Consider the following 7,500-nt stretch of genomic DNA (forward strand, 5'->3'; position numbering starts at 1 on the left):
CAAGACATACTGTTGAAAGATTAATAAACGAAAGTAAGATAGAGGTACATTAAAACGACGATAGTTAAGCAAAGATGGATATTGGCTAATGAATTAAAGCTATATATAGTAACATTGAAATAAGGAAGGTTAAAGAGAAAGGGGGTGGGATCGATAAAATCTTGCTAGATGTGGTAATATTGAAACAATGAATACTTTGGTGATCTTGCTTTATTTATGAATTAAGATTGGATACTATAACACTGAAAAAAAATAAATAAATGAAAGCTAAATGTGATGACATTTAATGGAGTACAGTTAAAAAATGGGTATGTGGTTAATAAATGATGCCTCGATAAAGTAGCATTGAAATTACAACTGTTAAAAAAATGAAATGCGATCAATAAATGCGTGCTATGTATAGTAACTGCACGATTCTGAATGGCAAGGCAGTGTACTTCTTTATTAGATTCTAAAAAAGTTAAATATGGTGATTTCAAGATTAGGAATTTCCAATGATGATTATTAAGTCAAAGTATATAAAATTTACAAAGGAAAAAAAAGGTAAAATTCTAACCATGAATATTGAAAACAAAGTAGTGAAATTAAAGGAATGCATAACAGGACCATTGAGGGGAAGAAGGATGTAACAGTTGTGAGAGCTACTGTAGTTATAGGAACATTGTATCGAGGAATGTCAGATACAATGGTTTTTGATCATCCAATAATAATATGATAAAACATGAACGAGGAATAATAGATACATGGTATACCAACCGTGTGTCACACGATCGTACATACTTCATTTTATGCTTGTACCTTCGCGCTCCCCTCTCACTAAAACGAACCTGAAAAATCATGTCTGCTTTTTTCCGATGTAACATTGTCGATTTCTTAACATGAAAATTCTTGTTGCTTTGAGATTTTTTTATATGAAGGAGAGTGTTCTACAATAAACTAACTTAGTTGCTTTCACACTGCCTTTGAGTTCACAACCTTCTCTCGGCCTGTTACATTGGTGACCCCGGAAGTCGACTCGCTCCCACCGCCTTCCACCCCCACCCCCATCGCCCCTCCATCGTTGGTACTATGACGGACTCTACAGAAGTTGGCACTGCGGCTGCCCCATTGAAACTTTCACCATTCGCCAGAGGAGAGGTGTTTGCTTGGTTTCAGCGTGCAGAAGTCCAGTTTCGCATCAAGGGCGTTACTCGCTCAACCACCAAAGCAGATTATGTTCTCGCTGCGATACCCGAGGACACCTTCCCGGAAATATCAGACTGGCTTTGTGAACAAGGAGACACCCCAATAGTGTATGACGCCCTCAAAACATACCTTCCGCTCAGTACTCGCCGTCGCCAGCCACCCGTGTAGCAAAGCTTTTCAAGCTCTCGCTACAACCGTTGGGGGACCAAAGGGCTTCACTTTCCCTCAGGGAAATGACCAGTATCGCTCGCCTTCAACCTGCCGCAGACGGCTCTCCTCACGAGGTGAACCTACTTCGTGCCCTTTGGATACGTCGTTTACCCGGACCTATACGCGCTGCCATACCCAATGTCGATAGTTTATCCATAAAGGACTTGATGACCAAAGCCAATGCCCTTAGGGCCACTTCAAGACCTTCATCAACGCCTCCACCCCTGACGAAGAGGATGCCTATTCAACGTCAATTGAAGCTGACATGAATACCGTAGGACATACACGCCTACACCCTGACGTGCCGAAGCAGCGACAAAGCCGCCCACCACTAACCAATTGCTCGCGCCCCAACAAACAACTTCTACAGCAACTTACTACCTCCCATCCGCCGCAGTTTTGCTACTACCAAATCAGATTCGGGGCAACTGCGAAGAAATGTGCCGAGGATTGTCATTGGCCAAAAAACGTGTAAGTGGGCCATCGCTCGTGGCGGTGGCCTCCCGTGTTTCTAATCTTTTCTTTTTACATGATGCAGGAACAGGTGTGCGATTTTTGGTAGACACTGGTGCTTGTCATTCTCTTTTGCCAAGGAAACTCTTCAAGACACGAAGTAGTCTGTCTACATCTGCCGACGTCCGCTTGGTAGCTGCCAACGGATCTGCGATAACCATCTACGGTTGCGAGAACCTCACATTATCGTTCGGAAACGGTAAATTCAATTGGAAGTTTCTCGTTACTCACGTCCCATTGTCAATTCTCGGTTCGGATTTCCTCTCTCATTTCCACCTTCTGGTCGATGTCGCCCACCGATGATTGGTCAACGCAGACTCGTACTTGTCAACACCTCTTCAACCCGCCCTCTATAACCTCGCTCTCCACATTATCGCACCCACGGATGCCTAAGCCCACCTCCTTACGTCGTACCCGGAAGTTTTCCGTCTAAAACTTCACCAAACACCCACGGTTTCTGCCAAGCACGGTATTTATCACTATATCAAGTCGACAGGACCCCCAGTCTTCACAAAATTCAGACGTATGGCACCTGAACGATTGGCAGCCGCAAACAGACGTTCGCCAAAATGGAAGAAATGGGCCTTTACCAACAGGCCTTCAGCCCATGGTCGTCACCCTTACACATCGTTCTGAAGAAAGACGTCTCCCTCCGTCCATGCAGGGATCACAGGCGCCTGAACACACAAACAGAACTGGATCACTACCTCCTCCCAAACATTGATGACATGACCTCCTACCAACACAAAGCAAAGGTTTTCTCTACGCTCGACCTCCTGAAGGGGTATTATCAGGTGTCTAAGAACCCAGAAGACATCCCCAAGACTGCCATCACCACTCCGTTTAGTACATACACCTTCAATTACTCCTGTTTTGGCCTTCGTAATGCTGGGACCACGTTTCAACGTCTCATGGATGGCATCTTAGGGGACCTTCCTTTCTGTGTATGTTATGTGGACGACATACTTGTGTTCTCCTCCTCAAAAGAGGAACACCTCCGTCACATGCGCATCGTGCTCGACCACCTGCAACAAAACGGCCTTGTAGTCTGGTACGACAAGTGTACCTTTGGCGCCAACGAAATGTCGTTCTTGGGGCACCTCATCACTCCTGAAGGAGACCACCCCCTTCCTGAGAAGGTAGCTGCCGTTCAGAACTTCCCCGAGCCCTCGACCTTCAAAGCCCTGCAGGAATTCTTGTGCATGATCAATTATTATCACCGTTTTCTGCCAGCAATTGCCGATACTCTTGCTCCCCTCTACGCCTCCCTCAAGGGCAAGCCAAAGGAAATGAAGTGGGGTCCCCTTCAAGAAGAAGCCTTCTGCAATGCAAAAAAGGCCCTACTAACTGCTGCGGCTCTCACATTTCCTATCCCAACTGCCCCTTTCCTTCTCTCTACCAATGCCAGCGATGTCGCTATTAGTGCAGTACTCGAGAAGGTGGTCAGTGGCTTGCCCCGCCCATCGTCCTTCTTCAGCAGAAAACTGTCCAAGGCAGAATCAGGTTATTCTACCTTCGATCGAGAATTACTGGCGGTGCACTTGGCTGTCCGTCACTTTCGCCATTTCATAGAAGGTACGCCATTCGTCATTCGCACAGACCACATGCCTCTGGTGCATGCCTTTACTCGACAGTCTGATGCCTGGTCCGCCCGGCAACGCCGACATCTCTCCGATGTGGCTGAATATAATTTCACCCTTCAATACATCCCTGGGAAAATGAATCCAATTGCCGATGCCCTGTCAAGAAACACGTTGGCTGCCGTTCAACTGGGATTGGATTACAACGCCCTGGCTGATGCCTAACAACAGGATCCAGAGTATCAAGCATGTAGGACATCCTGCACGTCCCTCCGTGTGGAAGACTTCCCCCTCGAAGGCTCCAACAACACCCTCCTCTGTGACGTTAGTACTGGTAGACTGCGACCTTGGATTCCTGCTCCCATGCGACAGCAGGTGTTTGATTTCATTCACGGCCTTTCACATCCCTCGTGCCGTTCTACTGCAAAGCTGCTGAAGACAAAGTTCATTTGGCATGGCATTTCTAAGGATGCTAAGGATTGGGTCCGCACCTGTACTTCTTGCCAAACTTCCAAAGTACATCGACACACGGATTCTGGAGTGGGCACCTTTCCTCAACCTCAGCATCGTTTCGCACACATTCACGTCGACGTTGTATGCCCCCTACCCACATATATATATATATATATATATATGACGCTCAAAATCTATGTATGCTCTTACCTAAACGATGTTATTCTAATGACCATCTTTTTAAGCTAAAAAGAGACTGTAACAAAGGAATGTAAAACCTACGTCAAAAAATCCTTGGAAGCCAACATTATAGTTGCTAATACATCCCACTCTCTCACTGTTATTGGCGAGGCAATGTCGCATATTTAGTTAAGCCTCCTCTAGTTAATTATATCAATATGGAATATTGCATCGCTATTTCCTCGCCCTCTCGTGAACCCTTGTTTAAACAAAGGGAAATAATTTTGAAGAGTAATTTACTGCAATCAATCCACCATTGAAATTTATTGTCAGTAAACTCAAAATCTATAAACTTATTGCGTCAGGAAGTTGGGTAATTCAAATTCAGCGTGATGTTGCAAAATGTAACTGCAATAGCTTCAGTTTTTATGGAATAGTCGTCAATGTGAGAAGGTAATCGTTTTTTGTTCGCTTTCTAGAAGTAAATATACTGATACATTAAATCTCATATGCTTTTTTTTTCTCTCTTTTTAGTATCGAACGAAAAGCAAAAGTGGAAGTCTTGAGGAAGATAGGGAATTCAAAGGGTAGGTGTCATAGACCTTTTGCTTACTGAGGGATGAAGGGATACTAGAGTTTTAAAAATGTAATATAAATGTGAATGACAGCGTTGGCTATTAGCAGAATATAAAGAGGCTGAACCATAGAACTGTCTCAAAAACTACTCGTCCCGGGAAAAACTAAGCAGGAATTGATTTGAAAGTTGTTATTAAAGGCGAAGAAAACTTTTTTTACGTATGCTGTTTTAAGAGAACTGATATTCCAGACCGAATAAGTGGTAGAAAGTAAAGTGATTTCACGGTTTTTATAAGCCCGTTTGAGGAAGGAATCTATTTCCTTTCCATGGAAGAGTAAATGATGTAGTTCATATTGAAGAGAAAAAGAATATGCATTCAAAAATTTTTCTACGGGAATTCATATAATATTTATTTATTCAACCGTATAAAAATTGCTTTTGGTTTACTATGTTATTCACAGGATATCCATTGATTTATTTTTAATATGAGAGTTCACATTTTCCGAGACAAGAAAAAGATAATTGATGAATCTCTTGATCCATAATCAGGTGATGTGTTCACGACCCGGACAGTAAATTGAATAATATTCATAAAAACAAAAGTTCTTGAGCTACAGGAGAGATTTTGTACTTAAAAGAAAGTTTAACTAATGCCCCATCTTATGCTATGAGTTTCATATCTGTAGATATTATATTTTGGGTTTTACAGCCGTTTTTAAAATCCAAAATTCTCTGTCCGGGTCGAGACTGTGTGGTCACGACCCGGACGGGGTTGTGGTCTCAACCCGGACGGATGTTTTGGTCCACCAAAAACACACTTAAACCAATGTTTTATATTTTTTCTTAGTAAAAACATCCAGAACATGACACTGAAAGGTGGAATAAAACAATTGGTAGCAAAATCTCAATGTAATACAAAAATATATATATTAAACAAAAATGGGAAACTGAATGACTTAAAACTAATGCATGTTAAAGTGAATGACTTAAAACTAATGCATGTTAAAGTGAATGACTTAAAACTAATGAATCTTAAAGTGAATGACTTAAAACTAAAGCATTTTAAAGTGAATGACTTAAAACTAATGCATGTTAAAGTCCCTCAAGGGAGGGAGGACCTTGATGAGGTTTGCTTGTCGTTGGGTGGTCCCCGTGCTGACTGTGAGGACCCCCAACACCCTGCTGCGGTCGACACTGTCGACATCCCCGATGGCTGGGAAGTGGAAGGTGTCCTTCAGCAAGGGCGACCTTATCCTGAGGAAGTCCAACTGCATCTGCTGCCCGTCTTCCTCCAGGGAAATGACCTTGCCCACAAAGTGGACAAGCTCCTCAGACCTCTTCCCCTGGAAGAGAAGCTGGACCAGGACAAAGTCACCCCCCTGGGGGAAAAATGAAAAAAAAAGAATGAATAGCCTAGCCTATGGAATGAATGAATAAGGAATTTGGCTTTAAAACCAAGCCATTCAGCTCGGCTACTAAATTTGACAATTAAATAGAAATTTTCTTCTAGACTTAGGCTAGGCTACTTATGCAATAGATGAACATAATCTAGGCTAGGATAGCCTACGCTACAGATTTTGAAATATGAAAAAAAGAATGAATAGCCTAGCCTATGGAATGAATGAATAAGAAATCTGGCTTTAAAACCAAGCCATTCAGCTCGGATACTAAATTTGACAATTAGATAGAAATTTTCTTCTAGACTTAGCCTACTTATGCAATAGATGAACATAATCTAGCCTAGGCTAGGCTAAAGATTTTGAAATATTAAAAAAAAGTCCCTCACCTCTGGCTCCTTCTGGACGAATGGATAGAAGGCAGCATCAAACTCGAGCTCTTCTGCAATCTCATCTGAATATTCAGATGAGTCGTCACAGAGTGCAGGATTGTCGATAGCCTCCTCATCCCTGCTGCTCGCCTCAACTGGCTCAGACCTCCTCCATTTAGCCGCCTGTCGTGCCCCCTGCCCTCTCTTCTTCTCCTGCAACCTCCGCTTCTTCTCCTCTCTGGCTGCTTTCTTCTCCTCCTTGTCCCGCAGCTGGCTAAGAGCCTCCTCATCCTCAGTCAGGATGCAGGCGCGGATCTTCTTGCGCCCTCTAGCAGCAGGGTGGGGACGAGCCTTCGGGTAGGGCTGCACAGCTTCGGGAGTGACGTCGGGAATTGGAGGAGATGAAGGTGTTGGAGTTGGAGTCTGCCGAGGTTGGAGTGCTGCTTCAGGAGTGTTAGCCCTAGACGCTGAAGCAGAGAAGGCTGGTGACATCCTACCTATTCCAGATGGTCCAGGCTGAGGTTGGTCAGGCTCCGATGGAACTGGTGTCAAGGGTGCGGCAACAGTTTGTGGCAAATCATCATCATCATCAGGAGGGGCCTGCTCTGTGACTTCTGCCCCAGCAAACGCATCATCTGGAAAGATGTTGCGGTTGACGGGAAAGATGCCAGTAGCGCGAAACCCATTGGTGATGTTGGTGACATTACAAACCTTGTCCCAGGCCTTGCACGCCATCTCTGGCAACATATGTTCCGTGATGGGCACGTGAGGGTTTGAAAGTTTAAAATCGTCCTGAATGGATCACAGGTCAGACTTGAAGGGGCCAAAGACACTTACATCTAATGGCTGGAGTTTGGCTGTAGTATGAGGTGGCAGCGTGACAATTACGATGCCATGCTGTATCGCATACTCCACCACATGAATGCTCATGTGACACTCGGCATTGTCCATTATCAGCAGTATCTTATTCTCCACTGAAGAATAAGACACCTTATGGAGATGCTCGAGTGCCTGCACGAAACGCTCATGGTCCA

Source organism: Palaemon carinicauda, chromosome 26, assembly GCF_036898095.1.
Source record: "Palaemon carinicauda isolate YSFRI2023 chromosome 26, ASM3689809v2, whole genome shotgun sequence".
Taxonomy (NCBI): Eukaryota; Metazoa; Arthropoda; class Malacostraca; order Decapoda; family Palaemonidae; genus Palaemon; species Palaemon carinicauda.